This window comes from Anolis carolinensis, chromosome 2 (genome assembly GCF_035594765.1).
Source record: "Anolis carolinensis isolate JA03-04 chromosome 2, rAnoCar3.1.pri, whole genome shotgun sequence".
NCBI classification, from domain to species: domain Eukaryota; kingdom Metazoa; phylum Chordata; class Lepidosauria; order Squamata; family Dactyloidae; genus Anolis; species Anolis carolinensis.
Window position 1 is genome coordinate 295,824,815 of NC_085842.1, and position 17,563 is coordinate 295,842,377.

The window sequence follows — 17,563 nt, forward strand, 5'->3', positions numbered from 1 at the left end:
GAGTGACTATTTAAGGACATCATTTTAAACTTGTGGATGTTATATAGTTTTTTCATAGCTAGCTGCCCTTGCAAGTCTTAATCTTTTTCTGATTTCTTGAGTATAGTCTCCATTTTGATTTCTGACTAAACCAAAATATTGAAAATATCCATACCTCACAACCTCTGAGGATGCCTGCCATAGATGTGGGCGAAACATCAGGAGAGAATACTTCTGGAACATGGCCACACAGCCCGAAAGACATACAACAACCCCAAAATATTGAATTTTTTTATTAACATCTGCTTTAAAGTTACATGTGTTGTTTGTGATCATGGTTTTTGTTTTCTTAATAGTCAGTTGTAATGCTGGACCCCCAGTGGGGCAATGGATTAAACCCTTTTGCCGACAGGCCTGCTGATCAAAAGGTTGGCAGTTCGAATATGGGGAGTGGGGTGAGCTCCTGTCTGTCAGCTCCAGCTTCCCATGCGGGCACATGAGAGAAGTCTCCCACAGGATGGTAAAGCAGCAAACATCCAGGCATCTTCTATGAAATGTCCGTCCTTACAGACAGCCAATTCACACCAGAAGTGACTTGCAATTTCTCAAGTCGCTCCTGAAACGAGAAAAAAAGCTGTAGCACTGCTTTTGTATTTTCTTCCTTTACTTTCATCAGACATCATTTTAAATGTTTCCTATTTTTTGCTAATAAAACAATGTCATATGCATTACTGGTCTTTCTTTTTTTCCATTTTCTTGCCCATTTCCCTTCAAGTCATCCCACTTTATGTATAAAATATTGTGTGCATAAACAAAAGAGATTGGATGATGACATGCACTCTTCTCTTGTACTCTTTGCCAACTGGAAACAATTCCATTTCTTCTTATTCTTTCCTGACAGTTGGCTCTTGTCTAGAGTATAGATTACACATCAAGACAATCAAATGCTGTGGCACTCCCATCTCTTTTTAGAGCAATCCATTGTTTTTCAGGATCTATGCAGTCAAAATCTTTGTTTTATTCTATAAAGCATTTTTCCTGAAATTATTTTGCGCACTCTGGACACTGTATGTTTGCAATATGATTATATCCCTCTACTTTATATGGATCCAACTCAGGCGTCAGTCATTTCTTGTTCCAAATTCTTTGTTGTGAAATCTTGAGCATCATTTGCTTGTGTGGGAGATTAATGCAAAGGTCTGATGGTCTCTACAGTCCCTGATGTCCCCTTTCTTGGGAACTGGAATGTATATGGAGTATTTCAAATTTGTAGTCCATTGTTTTGCTTTCCATATTGCTGGACAGATTTTTGTTAGGAATTGGATGGATTCCATCCCTTGAACTTGAAACAGCTCTATTGGTATGCCATCTGTTCCTGGTGATTTATTTCTTCCAAGTGCTTTGAAAACAGCTTCCACTTTACTTGTGATGTGGTACTGAATAAATATGACAAATAAATAAATATTGCTTCATTAATCAGGAATGCACACATTTTCAATCAGAAACTAACAAAATGGAAGATAAATAACAAAGGGGGGGGGAGTAGAAGTGACATAACCAGAAACTCAATCCTCACAAATTAAAGAACTGTCAGAACATTCTGAGTAAAAACTATAGTGGTCTACTGCTATAATGCAGCAACACAGGAGAACAACTAACTTCCCCAATGAGATATCTATCCAGTCACTCCTTATAGATTCCTCATTAACTGTAGCTTCATTTGCGCTGTGGAATTAATGCAGTTTGACACTATGGTTCAATGCTATAAAATAATGGGGGTTATAGTTCTGCAAAGTCTATACTCTTCTCTGCCAAATAGTACAAACTACAACTCCATAACTCCATAACCTTGAGTCATGGCAATCAATGTATTGTTAAACTACATTAATACTACAATAAAGATACAATCTAAGACAGTTCCACTTCCTCATGCCCATGAAAATCTATGTTCTTGTGATATTCTTGGGCCACTATATTATGCTCAAAGCACAGTGCATTTTGAGGGGTGTTCACTGTTCAAAGTTTCCAAGTGCAGAATGAAGAAGCCAAGCTGGGAAGGCATGTATTTCTTATTGATCTGGTTTTATTTTAACTACATATTTTGGAGTTTTCTTCTCTCGAGAACCTAAAATGCCAGTTTAACTCCCCGAGGTCCTAAGTGGTCTGGACCCTGAATATCCCAGAGTACCATTTTCCATATAAACCATGCTGAGGGCACATCTAGGAAAAGCTGCTTTTTGAAATAGAACTCCCAGGATACAGACCTTGCAAAGCTACTTTTCAAAAGTAATTTGTTCCAATAGCTTTTGCAATAAGTAAAAAGTACCCTGTCTGTGGTAATCCTTACATGTGGATGTGGATTCAAGATGCCAGTCAAGTTATGGCAAGCCCATGAATTTCTTACCATTTTCATAGGCAAGGAATGCTCATTTAATGGACATATATTTCCTTCCTGATTTTTTTCTTGCAAGAATCAATGAGTAACTTGAACATTTTGATTCCTGCTGCAAGAAAGCCTTAAAATTATATACTTGGGGACTTCTACTGTTCACATTTCATATGTGGTAGTTTTGTAGAGAAAGGGAGATTTTCTGTGCAGAAAATAGCATATTTCATAGAATCATAAAATAATAGAGTTGGGCCATTTAGCTCAACCCCCTGCCATGCAGGAAAAGCACAATAAAAGTATGCCTAACAGATGGCCATCCAGCCTGTGTTTAAAAGTTTCCAAGGAAGGAGCTTCCACCACACTCCAAGGCAGAGAGTTCCGCTGTTGAACAGCTCGTACGGTCAACACCACATCTAGTCCATGGACCATGCAATTCCAAACTCTGCTTGGAAAGAATGTGGTCCCTCTTTTTGTGTATGTATATGATGAGGAAATGGCTGCCGTTTGAGTATGTTTCAAGTGTCTTTTTAACAAAAAAAGTAAGGTGTAAATGTCTTTATTAATGAACATGTATTTCTTAAAAGGTTTTTGCGTATGAGATAAATGCAAGGAAAGAAAAGACTTGTCCTCATTAGTTCCACCCCCTCTATTTCAAATGATGAAGACACTGATACGTTCTTTGCAAAGATCTTTAACTATGTGTTAGTCCTTTTGAGATATGAATAAGCTTTTATGGGATATAAATAAACTCCTCACCCACGCCCTGCTCTAGTCATATTCAAGCAGGAATTCACGGTTAAGCCCTACTACCTCTAAAGTACATTGTATGCAGTGGCTTCTTTTAGTTTTGGGATTTTATTCACTACCTTGAACTGTGGAGGAAGGGCTGTATATGGCTCACTGGTCACATTTTGATCACGCCTACCTTAGATTTTGCTTTCCATCCAAGCAGGAGGCACTTTTTTGGCTTTTGATGACCCTTCCATGGGATACCTGATTGGTCAATGTTTTCTTTTTGCAATCCTATTGGGTCAAAGCAGATGCCAAAGCTTTAGTTACACAGCAACAGTAAATATTTCTCATGGGATTTTATAAAGTTAATAGTTAGTTAATTATAAGAACACATCAACCAGCAGACCTGGCTGAAGTTTCACTTCCTGGCATGGGATGTGGTCAGCTGTCCATTCCACTCTTGCATGTCTTTTATCAGAAGACTGTTTTACATTTAACACTTGTAATTCCAAATGGTCTTCCAATTCTGGCTTCTGGTCAGTGAGTGGATGTAAATGGACACATGCAACTGAATTCACTGCATGATTTCTATTTCTATTTTAACACCTTCTCCAAGTCCCTTCAAATCAAAACCAGAAATAAATTGAAATTTTATAGCTTTTGCAATCCCCAGTCAGTTGGGTTTTTTAATGATTTTTCTCAACATCGATAAAAATGTTAGGGATTTAACTTTTTTTAATCTGGGTAATTTCTGGTGGCAAAGGGAATAATAAATATTGCTGGAATATTGAGATGCATTTGCAGCTGGTTATTGGCATCCTTTTCCTTCTCCTTTTAAAAAATCCCTTTAGACACAACCAAAAGTCATTATTGTATATAGTGGAGAAGCTTATGAATATTTTCAATGGATAACAATGTCTTTAGAATACTCTGCTTCATTACAAAGGTGCCCCCAGAAGTCAGTTTGCTTGTAATACAGTGTATAAGAATTCTCTGGGATCATATCAAAAGCCTATCTAATCTGCAGTTTGTATCCTACAATGGTCAGCCCGATGCTTATGTGTAGCCCCAAAGCAGGACACAATGCCAATAGGTCTTTTAAGGCATGCAAGCATCTCATTTTACAGAATACAGTCCTCTATTTGCAGTTTGGAGCACTGACTATCATGGCTCAATGCTGTGGAATCATGCGAGTTGTAATTTTATAAGGTTTTTAGCCTTCTCTGACAAATAGTGCTGGTGCCTCTTCAAGCTGCAATTCCCATGATTCTATAGCATTGGCCATAACCGTTAAATGGTGTCAAACTGCATTAATTCTGCAGTGTAGATGCATCTCTAGTCTTAGCTTCATCTGGTATGGTAAAAGCCCTCCCCAATTTTTCCTCATTTGGCAGGGATAGTCCAATTAATCCTCTGCTATTCAACTTTTTCACCTACTTTTAAAATGTCCTAGTTTATTTCTCTCCCTCTTTGTCCTCAGCTTACTTGCATAACTGCAAACTAAATTGGGGAGGTTATCCAGCAATGGAAGGAGAGAGGATGGAATCTTGCTTTTCCCTGTAAGTTCAGGCAAAACAAACAGTTACAGCCTCATCTAGTTTATGTGTTCTTCATCATTAATAGTTTTTGCTATGTTGGTCACATTTATATGTTGCTTGGCCACGCATGTTCCAATTTCCATCTATGAAACATTGGAGAGAATATGACATATCATTATGGGGAAAGCATGGACTTTCTGAGGAAGTGTAATGGATAGTATTCAGGGCAGAGATTTGGGGCTTTTGCCCCCAAAAGTTCATTAAAAGGTTATACTTTCATGTATAGGAAAGCATTGTTCTAGGAAATGTGTCTATTACTTTAACAGAAGAAAGTTCTCCCACATACAGGAAATGAAGATGAAATAGATGAGTAAAGCCTTCATTTCACCAAGGTTGTGTCAGTCTCTGAAGTGGTTCAAGGTGTTTGAGCTGTTGTTCACAAACAACAGTATATATAATGATGATATGCAAAGCGAGAAAGCTTTCCAGCAACAGAGGAGAAAAGCGAGAAAAAACATTTCTAAATAAAAAGGCTGCCTTGCTTTACAATAGAGGGAAGGGATATTATTTAATGTGAGGGGTTTTTTTTCAAATTCTTAAAGCACAGTCACAGACTGGCGGGTGTTTGTCACAATTTGGAGCACACGCACATGGTCCAGCACACACAGAACCCATGTGGAGTGGGGGCGAAGGTGGACACAGAGATTATACAATTTATATTAGGCTCTTGGGGATGATACTAGGAATACAGCTTTGATCTTAAAATTTGCAGGAAAAGAAGCTTATGATGTAGTTGAGCTGCTACTAGATTCAGAGGAAGAAATACAGTTCTTACACAACAAAAACAACTTTTTTGGTACACACTTTCTATTACTTTCTTCTTTCTCTTCCCTCCCTCATTCTCTCTCAAACATTCCATCTCTTTTCTCTTTACAGATCACTTTTGCCAGCAGTCAGAACTGATAATTCACATCTAAAGAAATTGGCTGTACTCCATGAAAGCTTGTGCTAAATACTGAATATGTTAATCTTAAAGATATCACAAGACTCTTTGTTGGTTATCGATTAGCTGTTTCATGCAAATTCAATTTATTCCAATGTCCTTATTTCTAGCCTTTGGACTATGAGTGGAATATATGTGGCCCTCCAGATGTTGTTGGATCACAACTCTGATCATTACTCACTGTAGGCTGGAGTCAATGGGGCTGATGAGAATTGGTTCTACATTGTCTGGATGACTATGTGATTCCAATGTCTGCTTTAAATGGGGTAACCATTCTTTTTAAGAAAAGATTTTCATACAGAAAGTAAGACAATAGGGACAACAAGGTATAAGGAGAATAAATAAGACAACACAGATAACTAACTATTATTAGGGCTAAGGAAAGTCTCTCCTTTGCTAAACCTTTCTTTCCAATTGAGAAGAATAAGGGCAGGAATGTGGAAAACCATGGCTTAACATCATTTGATTTTGGAATGAGTACAAGGAGTGAGAAAATTTACAGTGATAAAAGACAGCCCAAGGGCTTTCTATTCACCTTTAGATTCTAGTCAGAGTTTCTGCATCAGGACTGCACAACATACATCTCCACATGTGAACTTATGTGTGTCATGTGCATGTTAAGGACAGTGGCAATACTTGTATAACTCTGCTTCTGCAAACCTGAATGGGATGAAAAAAATGAGATTTAAATAAGTGCATTGGACAAAACTGTTTGCTCATTTCTGTAGTGGGATTTATTTATGTGTAAGGCACCGAAAGCACAACTATCCCTTGATTCAACATCAGCATGTTTGATTATTTGTGGATTACTGTATTTGCCAACTCAGCTGCTGCACTATACACAACCAAAGTTGAGTATAGAATCACCCTGGAGGACCTAGAAATGCCTATAGAAGTGTTCTCTAGGGTAAAAAAGAAAGCTGGTCTATATTTGTATTTTTTCCATTTGTGCACAGATACTACACCGCTAACCTCTACAAAAGTTGAGTGACAACTATATTCCAGACTGATGTTTAAAGGCTTCTTAATAATAAGAGATGCTCCAAATGTGAAGCCTTTGGGCCTCCCACAAACTATAAACATATTCCAGAAAATAAGTCTGTATGATGATCTAGGGCCCATCCAGGCAGGCCTAAAAACCAGGACCTGTCTTGGTTTTACCGGAGGCATTGTTTAGACTCCTCTGGTAAAACCGAATTAATTTGGAACAAACCTGGTCTCCTGGTATGTCATTTGGTATGTCAGGCTGCCCTCCTGGCACGAGGACAAATGGTGGCCAGATAGGTTTTATTTATTTTTAGGAGTATATTTGGGGGGCTTCAGGGTGGCTGCATTCCATCCCAATTGTTATTGGGATGCCATGTAACCACCCAACCTAGTTTTTTTTTTTTGCAGGAGTAGGGACAAAAATCTGTGCCAAAGTGGGTTTTTAAAACCCACTTTTGCACTGATTTTTGGGCTGTGTGGATGCGCCCATAATCAGATTCAGGAAGTAACTAGCCACAAATAATTCATTATCTATAATTAATACATGTTACCAGTAACTTAGGCATAACTATTTTACATATGTATCTACCTATCTGAAATGCTGAATCCTGTCCTAAAGATACTTTCAGCAACTTGGCTAGCTTCTTTAAAGTTTGGACTAAAACCGAAAACAGAATCACTCCACTGTCATGGAAGCCACAAGGTGACCCATTGTGTGTATTTCACCTATGATTGTTGTGATCATTAACCTTTTCTGTGGTGCATTAAAATAATCATTATAAGAGAATCATTATAAAAGATTTCCAGATGGTCCTCTACAATATGTTTAATAGAAAAATGAGATTTATGACAGAACTGGCTCAAACCCTTTCACTGAACTACTTGATTTTTTGAAATGTATATTTGCTTTCAAAAATCTGGACCTGCTGTATCTATGGCAACACACACAAATTCTTTAAAAAAAAACAAAACCAAGGGTAATTAATACCTTGCCTGATTTTTCAACACTGGGGTTTAGTGAAGCAAGAAATTCACCAGCCTGATGCATAAGCCTGTCCAAAGGATAAAGGATACTAATAGATTTAATGTGAGACACTTGAGCAGCCAAAGTCACATTATCATAAATATGAGAAGGCTTCAGTTTGCAAACACACAAAGCTTTTCATCCTTTGCTAGACAACATGCTTAGATCTGGAAGGACAAGCAAAGTATCCCTGTGATAAGGGATGGAGATAAAATTATTTCCATCCCAATCTGTCAATCAGCATCTCCTAAATATATGCATGAATCAGAATAGACTTGGGTGTCAGAATGCATTTAAAGCTACACTGTTCCGAATTATACCCTGTGATGCATTTGTCTAAGACAACCTCACAAAAGTGTACCTTATAGGAAGGTATGAACAAATATGCATTCTATGAAGCAGAAGTGGCTTATAAAAAGTATGTACCAAAATGTGCATATTTGGGAAAATGCAAATGAAAATATGAGGATGTTTACTTGGATTTGAAAGTAATATGGAAATGAGCCCAATGTTATAGTCATCAAAAACAATGGTGATAATTGGGTCCCTCCAATTTTTTCCCCAAATATTCAGATGTACAGGAACTCACTAGAAGGAAAAGGGGAGGCCAGCTAGTAGTCAGGACTTACTTACTTACTTAGGCAATCCCTCGTAGGCCGAAGACGATGGTCTTCCAGTTGTGGGGTCTTGGGGGTGGGCCCGTAGGTGGCTGAAGAGACCTATTCTTGACCGCAGTGAGGACATTGTCTTGGACAGCAACAGTAGTCAGGAGAATTGTGCTAAATGCTTCAAAATCTGACAGAGTGTTTTGGTTGTCATCCAATCTGGAGTGTCCTGTTTCAAAAAGCTGAAATTGTAAAGAAAGGTTGCCTAGAAACAGGAAAACAAGGCTGCCATAACTTATTGGGACATCAAGAAAGAATGCCTGCAAATGTAACAGAAACCTAACTACAATCTTGCCTGTTATAAATGTGGCACAACTCTTTATGTCCATTTAGGATATACTGTAAAGTTCTGTGCATAAGAAATTCCCTAGTTACCAAAGGGGCACACACACTATAGAAAGAATACATTGTCTTAGCATATTGCCATAATAAACTGGCCATGGGATTTAAGGGAGTGGGAGAAATAACATTAGGACAAAGATTTAGGAGCTTCTCTCTGAAGCTGAATAATTTCTGGAGTCTGTACTGCATCTTAGTTATGGTCCTACAGATGCTCTTTCTTTTCAATCAAGTGTAAATAAATAAAAGAAACTTTTTTCTAATATGATCTAACTATCTATGATGAGGTGCTGTGAGATGTCAATGTAGGCCAAGTAGAAGTTAAGAACTTTAGACATTTCACAATGAAGAAAAGGCATTCCTTCTTTGCTTATATAGATTGCTTTCAGGACTCATAAACTAATTATGTAATCACCTGGGATGTTTACACAGAGACCAAAGAGGAACAGGTATATCCCATGGGGATGCCGATCTGTGTGGGAGCTATTAAGATAACTTGTGGGGTTTTTTTTAATTGGCTACTGGCTTGAAATGGTATATTCAGAAGTAGGGAAGATTTCCACATGCATGAGATGGTCATTAAAGCAATGTGTAAATATGTGGCCCAAGCACATTCCCACACTGATATGTCAGTTAGCATCTGTTCTCAAACATGTGGCTCAAACACTTCTTGCAAAACCTGTCAGTTATCTGAAAGTCTGGACTTAACAATTTGGATGAAGGAGGTGGGGTGGAGATAATGTCATGAAGTAAATAGGCCATAGGAAGAAGCAGTCAACTCAGAAAGTAATACTGGGAATTCCCCCAAAAATATATATTTCTATGTGAGCAAATATGATCAGTGCTAATTGGAGTTTGTGTATTGTTATACTAATGTAATCTTTAGAGTTTACACAAATAATTAATATTGTTAATACAGTTAATGTCGCTGCCTCCCCAGACCAGCTCAACACATAAGCATCAGTTCAGCCCTGTGGGTGGTGGCACAATAGATGACGGACACCAGTAATTCCTTCTGAGCTCCCTACTTTTGATGGACAGAACTGTCTATATCTCAAAGTCTGTCCTACACTCCCTAAACCTGCCTGCTGACCTATGGTGTGATGGATGACCCTATCACCAGTGCCAATTGATGTTTCACTTCCAATCCCAGCAGTATCTGTACATTGAAAAGGAAGAGATACTATCTTATCTTTTCTTTCAGGAAGTAATATGTCTTGGCCCAGCCTACACAAATGTGCAAGATGAAACTATGGCCTCAGTCCTGCTTGTTATTCCCTATTGACATATAGCCACTGAACCAATTGTGGAACAATGATCTATAACACTAAATCTCAGTGTCAATGGGTCTATACTATTATTTATTTAATTTATATCACTCAGAACCTAAATTTAAAACTAGAACAATGCTCTGTGTTGTTTCTGTTCTGACAGATTAACTCCCGTCCCACCTAGAAATTCCAGATTAAAAAAAAATCACAAAAAATGAAGGCATTCAAAAAGCATCAAAGTAAACAGCAGGTACACTGCCCACAGAAAAACAGTTTAGATAAGGGCTTTTCCTTCTTACATAACCACCCACCTCATTGCAAATGGTGAAGGTGACTGGAATGTCAGGAGTGAATCTGACTTAAATGCATGGTCAGGATTGTAGTGGAAAAGACTTAATCATTTCACCAGCTTCCTCTGAGGGTAAAATGAGGGAGGGAAAAGGAAAATGTACAGTTGCGGTATAGAGACACATCTCTGTGTGTGTATTATGTATAAATGTAATAAATACATTCCTGGAGAGAAGCAAAACCTTTCTCTTTTAATGGCTCCTTTTCTATCAAACTGATTTACATGCAATCGACATACATGATAAGCATGCTATTTGATGTATGGATATAGATGTGGCCTGGTGATCTCTTGTTATTCTTTCTGTTTTTGAGATGACAACTACTGTTTTTCATTTGAAACATGTAATTATCGGAACAAACATTATCAATGTGACAATTTGAATTGCCTTTTGTGCATATGGTTTTAGACACAATAGGGTAGAGAAAGGTATGCATTCATGGAGGAAGCACAGCGGTGTGGCCGTTCCCAGATGAAGGTTTTGTTTCAATGTTTGAAGGCCTTGCACCGCAGAAAGGGCTCGATGTTGAACTGCAGCTGAGCCTTGGTGCCTGCCTACAGATTAACAACCCTGCCGATTGGTGGTTAGTATACATATTTTCTCTCCAGACAGAAACTTGGAGATCATCCAGCATCAGCGGAAGCTACCCACTGGAACAGGAGAGTTCGAGACAATAAAAATAAAGTTATGCTATATGATTCATGATTGTTTGCAGGTCATAAATAATTCTATGCAGTGGACATAAAAGCATATATGTGATTAAACAGCTGCAAAGTGTTGACTTTTTTCTTTCTACTAAAAGTTGGTTTCAGGGCTGAATGTTTATCTAAAAGGAGTTGAGGTTAAAACAGGACCACCCTGCCATTGGGCCGAATAGGTTGAATTGCTTCAGTGATGTTGAGTAAGAGGCATTCCTCTGGGCGGTTTGCTACCAAGCATTGACATTTATCTCCCAAAATGTTGCTTCATGAGCCTGGCATTGTAATTTTTTAAAGTCAGTTTTCCGCTGAAGTGGTTTCTGGTGTAAGATCAGCTGTCTGGGTGTACTGTAGAGTTGCTGGATCCGACAAGAAAGTCAGCTTTTCCCTCAAGTGGTGTCATATTGAAGATCAGGTGCTTGGATGTACTCTAGTGTAGAAGGATACAAGGGGAAAGTCAAGTATCCCAAAAGCTTTTTTCTCAAGGTTTTTTTTTTCTTTTAAAGATGGAGCAAATGGGGACTACATTGGCTTGTGGGATAAACCTGAAAACTGATAATTTAGATAAAACTGGCAAGAAAAGACAACGTGTGCAGAGGGATGAGAAACAGAAGGATGTCCTTTATAACACTATGGGACATAATACCAAGGTAATATGACATGCCCCTCGCCACCCCAATTGTGGGACAGAGTCCTCAGATGCACTCTCATCTGGAATGAGATCTGGTTTGCTTGACATCGATGACCATCAAGACTAGTAATCAACATTTTTGCTAAGTATGTTCAGAACACTCTAGATAGCAAGTGTGTCATATGACTATTCTAAGGAAACTTCATTCTAGTTAGACCTCACTGACCAATATGTTAGTTGCAAGTAAGTACGTAAGTAAGTAACTTTATTTTTCTATCCCGCCACCATCTCCCAGCAGGGATTCGGGGTGGCTAACATGGGACAAAGGCCCGAAAACAATAGACAAAGTACAACAATTAAGCCATATTACAATGAATAAAAACACAGTAAAATCGACAATTTGCAAAACAGTACATTAACCATAAAAACTCAATTAAAACATATAATGAGTAAAAATGAAATAAAATAAGATGGACCACCAGGTTGGTGGAGGGGGATAGTGTGGAGGGGCCATTTGTACTAAAGTGCTAAAGTATAGTTATAAAGTCCTCTGGGACAGAAGGACAAAGTGTAAGCATTTCTCAACTGTTGGGGTGGGAGACAGATGTCCAATTAATTATAGGGAAAGGGACCAGTGCAGAAGAAAGTGTATTAATTTAAATTTTGCTCATGTGGCTGAATTATTCAAATGCGCAACGAAAAAGCCAAGTTTTTAGTTGCAAGCATCTTCCTCCTTATTTTTGTTCCTCTAAGGTTCCCAAGACTTTACACTTTATCTCTGCAGGTGATGCACCACAAAAATTCAATGGAGCATTGTGGTTGCAGGAAAAAAACCCAAACCCAGAACCTGCATTTCCATTAATTTTAGTGTCACGGGCAGTATTTGGAGGTTTGAGTTCTCTGAAGTAAGAACTTTCAGAAACATAAATTGTGCTGCATAAAAAAGGGGAAAAGAGAGGAAAAGCAGAAAGAATGGAGAGGCATAGAGTGATATTGAAGTCTCAAGTATGTATACACACACACACACACACACACACACACACCATTTTTTTTGTGGTTTATTCATTCAGTCACTTCCGACTCTTTGTGACCTCATGGACCAGCCCATGCCAGAGCTCCCTGTCGGCCGTTGCCACCCTCAGCTCCTTCAAGGTCAAGTCAGTCACTTTTAAGGACACCATCCATCCATCTTGCCCTTGGTCGGCCCCTCTTCCTTTTTCCTTTCATTTTCCCCAACATCATTATCTTTTCCAAGCTTTCCTATCTTCTCATTATGTGGCCAAAGTTAATGGGTTAGAATGTAATATGATCCAGAAAGATGGAAATCATGTCCTTTGCTCTAAATTTACCAACGGACTGCTACAAACATTATAACATTTTGGCAAAATAACGCTTTCCCAAAGTGCTTCTGCTTTGAATCAAGATGCATTGTGAAACTCTTTAGAAACTCTACTAGGCATTTTAAAGCAGAGGTGCTTCAGAAAGGCTGCTTTACTGCCCACAAAATTTGCTGTCAGATGGGTAATGATGTGAATTGTAGCAAATTTGTCTCAGGAATCTTAATTAAGGAGCAAAAGTAGCAGGTTGGAGAAACAAAAGAAAGAACTTTATAGTTGGAGTTCCCTTCTAAAATATGTTAAAAACATATTCCAGATGTTAAGCTGCTCGAATGGCATTCTAGGGAAATATTGAGAGCAAACTAGCAATGATAAGTGAAAAACAGCACTGGGAGTATATTTTTATACCATAGAGAGGCATATTTTTACACCATAGGCAACTGAAGTAGGATTGCAAAAACGTTATTTATCATTTGTTTCCCAGTTTGCATCCACACTAAAGAACTATCACAGTTTGTTATCACATTAACTGCCATGGATCAATGCTATCAAATTCTGGGATTTGTAGTTTTGTGAACTATTTACCCTTCTCTGTCAAAGTGCACTGAAATTACTGAACTACAAATCTCAAGACTTCATAGGATGGAGCCATGGCAGTTAAAGTTGTGTCAAACTGCTATAACTACTGATCATAAAACAGATTTTTCAACAGCCAGAGAACCCTGTATGGAGAATAATAAACCTGCAACACCTTTGCACAATTTTCTCTCAGTATTGAAAAATTCCCAAGTGTTCCAATTTTATATCATCAAGAATATGTGAAAGATGTGTTTACTGTATAAGGATTGTCGTTTTGTGCAGGAAACGCACAACAAAATATCATCTGGAATTGTTCAAGATACCCACATTTGAATATACAATGAGAAAAGTATTTGGTTTTTCCTATAGAGGAGAGAACCATTTAAGGACACAATAATGAAATATTTGCATTCCTTTACTATAGTCTTGAAATTATGATAAAATATTTACTGGATCTGCTGGTACCAGTTTTTCGCATATTCTGGAGAGAATCTTGCAATGCCTGACTGCCTTCTCTCAGTGGCATTTGTGACCAGGTAAGGAGGATTTTCTGCCCTCAAAATCTACTGAGATATCAAATGATATTCCTCGGAGAAAATGGCATTACTTAAAAAAATAGATTATTTCACTAGATCAAATGAAAGAGAAGGGAAAAGAAGGAAATGTTTTCATTGACAAAGCTGTATTATTATTATTAGATTTTGCATTAGTATGCCTTGTCAAGTAAATGTGTATTGTTTTGCATGTTATTTTCTGTTCAAAATCTGTTATTGAAAAAAGTGAAATGAATGGCAGCACCTGGCTTGCTAAAACACACGAGTGTGGGTTTTATTTATACCTTAATACTATTCAAGTCCAAATGTTGATGCACTTCTTTCAAATAAATAATTTTCATTAATTATGCAATAAACAAATATATGAATAAACACTTAATACACCATCAATATAAACTCATCGAACACATGTAAACAATACTATATTCTTCAGACTTCAACCTCCTTGTTGTTCTCCATCATGGGCTCCCTCTGGCTGGGGGTGAGTGAGTAAAGACATGAGCAATGAATGGATTCAGTGGTGCTGATTTGGTGTGCCGGAGCCTCCGGTGGCCTAGGGGATAAAAGCCTTGTGACTTGAAGGTTGGGTTGCTGACCTGATGGCTGCTAGGTTAGAATCCCACCTGGGGAGAGCGCAGATGAGCTCCCTCTGTCAGCTCCAGCTCCATGCGGGGACATGAGAGTAGCCTCCCACAAGGATGGTAAAACATCAAAACATCCGGGCATCCCCTGGGCAACATCCTTGCAGACAGCCAATTCTTTCACTCCAGAAGCAAATCAGGTTGCTCCTGACATGAAAAAAAAATTGGTGTGCCAAGTCCAGGACTTTGCCAGCCCTAGCTGTTGACAACTTGCCCCATCTACTGATCCAGGAAGAAAGTATTGATATATAGTAGGAGAAGCTGACAGGAACACAAGCCAAACAAATTATGGCCTTACTGGACCCATGGGTATTCCTATACCAGTCTAGGCATGCTGTAAATTCCTGCTACCTGTGGCACAGACTGATCATGCAGAATTTACAAGGACAATGGTAAAGAGGTAAATCACCTGGATTTATGCAAGCAGCAGAAAATAACAAAATGTCATATTTCCCCAATTCAGATTTGTAAATACTTTTTGTTAATATATATAGATAAATCAATTAATCATCTCAGTCTTTGTCTTATTAATCACCCAAGTTGAGTTTGAATCTGAGGACAGATTTCTTTTTCAAATGGTGCACACATGATGTCATAGTATCATGTGTCACTAAACATTTTTCCTATGAGAAATGATCAAAAGATTTACTGCCCAGTTGTTAAAATAGTGGCTCAAACAGTGTAATTGATTCACCTGTTAAATGTTACCATCCCAATTAACGACTGAATTGCAGGAATGCATTGTCCTAAATCAAATTGCTAGTCCAAGGTAGAACGAAACCATTAAAGCAATTGCTAGATATTAATGTTTTGGAAATTTCATAAATTAATGGATAGCTAGAATAAGCCATTGGATTCATGCCATTCCTATTAGCAACATCAGGTAATGGTACTTAATTTTGTCCTGTCCTGTGATATTTCTATGACAACTTTTCAAATTTTCCTCAAGATAAAAAATACATTACAACTGCTTCTATCCTGATTAAGATATGAATCTCTTGTTTTGTTTTGCTCTGCTTTATAAATCCCAATTCTGGGTAATAATAGTTCTCAGGAGATAACAAAATACTGTCAGACAACAAAGATAAGAGATAAATAATTGCAATATAAGCAATTCAATGGAATGAGAGAGAGCATTCCCCCTCCACTCTTCAGTATGAAGGAGTAGCACAAATATTAATTAAGCGGGAATCATTTATTATTTGGTAAATGATTTTGCAAATTTTGGATGGTGAAGAATGCTGAAATATTGCCATCTTTGAAAGAGCTGCCTGCCACTGCACCAGTCTGTTTACATTTTGTACATGGACCTGAAGATGAAGCCATCTTGTTCTTTCCCTTTGCTCATTCTACTTAACCCTGCTTTTGGGAAATCTTAAATACTATTTGAAAACACAGCACTTAAGGCAAACCAATTTGCTTTATCATAGTTTTTTCGCCACCTGGCAGGAAGAAAATCAAGGCATGAAATGTGGTCCTGGAAAACCGATCAATGGATACCATGGACTTCTAACAAGACAAATAAATGAGCCTTAATGCAAATCAGCCCTGAACTTACACTAGAAGCCAAGTAAGGCTGTTATACTTTAGAGATATCATGAGATGACATGATTCACTATCCAATATCATAATGTGATATTGCAAAATGGAAGGCAACAGGAAAAGAGTTTATAGATTCATTGACTCAGTTAAGGAAGCTGTAGCCTTGATCTGTAAGGCCAGATCAGAACAGTTGTTGAGTAGGGCAGTTGGAGGTTCCTCGTTCGTTAGCTGTCATAAGTCAAAATCAACTTGACAGCAAATGACAGCACAAACAACTACTACAGAGATTGTGAAATTATTACTTGAATGAAAACTACACCAAATGAAGAAAAATATGAAGTAAAGTGACTTCAGGGGGAAAAAATCATGATTCCTTTGTTAATTCCACACAATCCAGACTACTGAACAAATATCATTTGTACCATTAATGATTAGATCAAACAAGCCATTTTTAATCCTCCCATCCTTTTGAACAGGTCAAATCTAAACATACTTCAAAATACTGTTTCCAAAACAGTTCATTGGTATCATTAGATGTTTATCTACTTAACTAACCATTAAACTGAAATGAATAGCACAAGAAGCTCAGTTTCATGGTATTTCCAACCTCAGTATCTGTTCAGTATGTGTCTGTGTGTGTGAATGAGTGAGTGATGGTGGTCAGATCCATATAAGTAAAGTATATTCTTAGATCGGGGGGCACAACCTTTCATATCTGCTCTCAGAGGAGGAAAATGACACATAAACAGATGCTAATGTGCACATATAGATCTCTTCATGCACCCATCTCAATAGCTGTTGGAATAACTCTAGGAAGCCATTTCTCACATTTAATCAGCTGATCTCTGCAGGAAAGTAGATGAGGTCCTCCAACTTTATCAACCAGCTTCGAAAGTTGCACAGGGACCAACTCAAAGCCAATAGACCATTGTTTTAAATGATTTGGTTTCTTAAATGAGGCTGTTTGAAAGTCCAGATGTGGACAGTGCTATCTATGGGCCACAAATGGCACCCAAGTCCTTTTCTGTGGCCCTTCAAGTCTATTGGATCCTCCCCATAGCTCCCAGACTCCTCCAAGATAAATATATCAGATAAAAACAACCCTAAGCTCACTCTAAGTTACATAGACTGTCACAAAAACAAAGCAATTTCAACCTATTTATTTCCATTCCCCACAAACTTATATTCTCCTTCAAATACACTGAAAACAGACCAATTTCCAACTGATACTAGTAGTGATCTGATTTCACCTCCAGTTTGATGTGACATGTAATATGTGGATTGTCAGAGGATTGGGGAACATTGGT

General features: G+C 38.0%; 1 long non-coding RNA gene across 3 annotated transcripts; it reads right to left on the reverse strand.

Moving 5' to 3' along the window:
* Window positions 1-256: 256 nt before the first annotated feature.
* LOC134296743 (uncharacterized) lies at window positions 257-8,617 on the reverse strand. 3 transcript variants are annotated; one of them, XR_010003587.1, is made up of 4 exons: window positions 8,290-8,617; window positions 6,177-6,301; window positions 3,294-3,391; window positions 257-1,415 (listed from the first exon to the last, which is right to left on the reverse strand). It is a non-coding gene; the product is annotated as an uncharacterized LOC134296743 (long non-coding RNA). The 3 variants fall into 3 exon arrangements; XR_010003585.1 differs by having other exon boundaries at window positions 8,286-8,617; XR_010003586.1 differs by having other exon boundaries at window positions 8,282-8,617.
* Window positions 8,618-17,563: the final 8,946 nt, after the last annotated feature.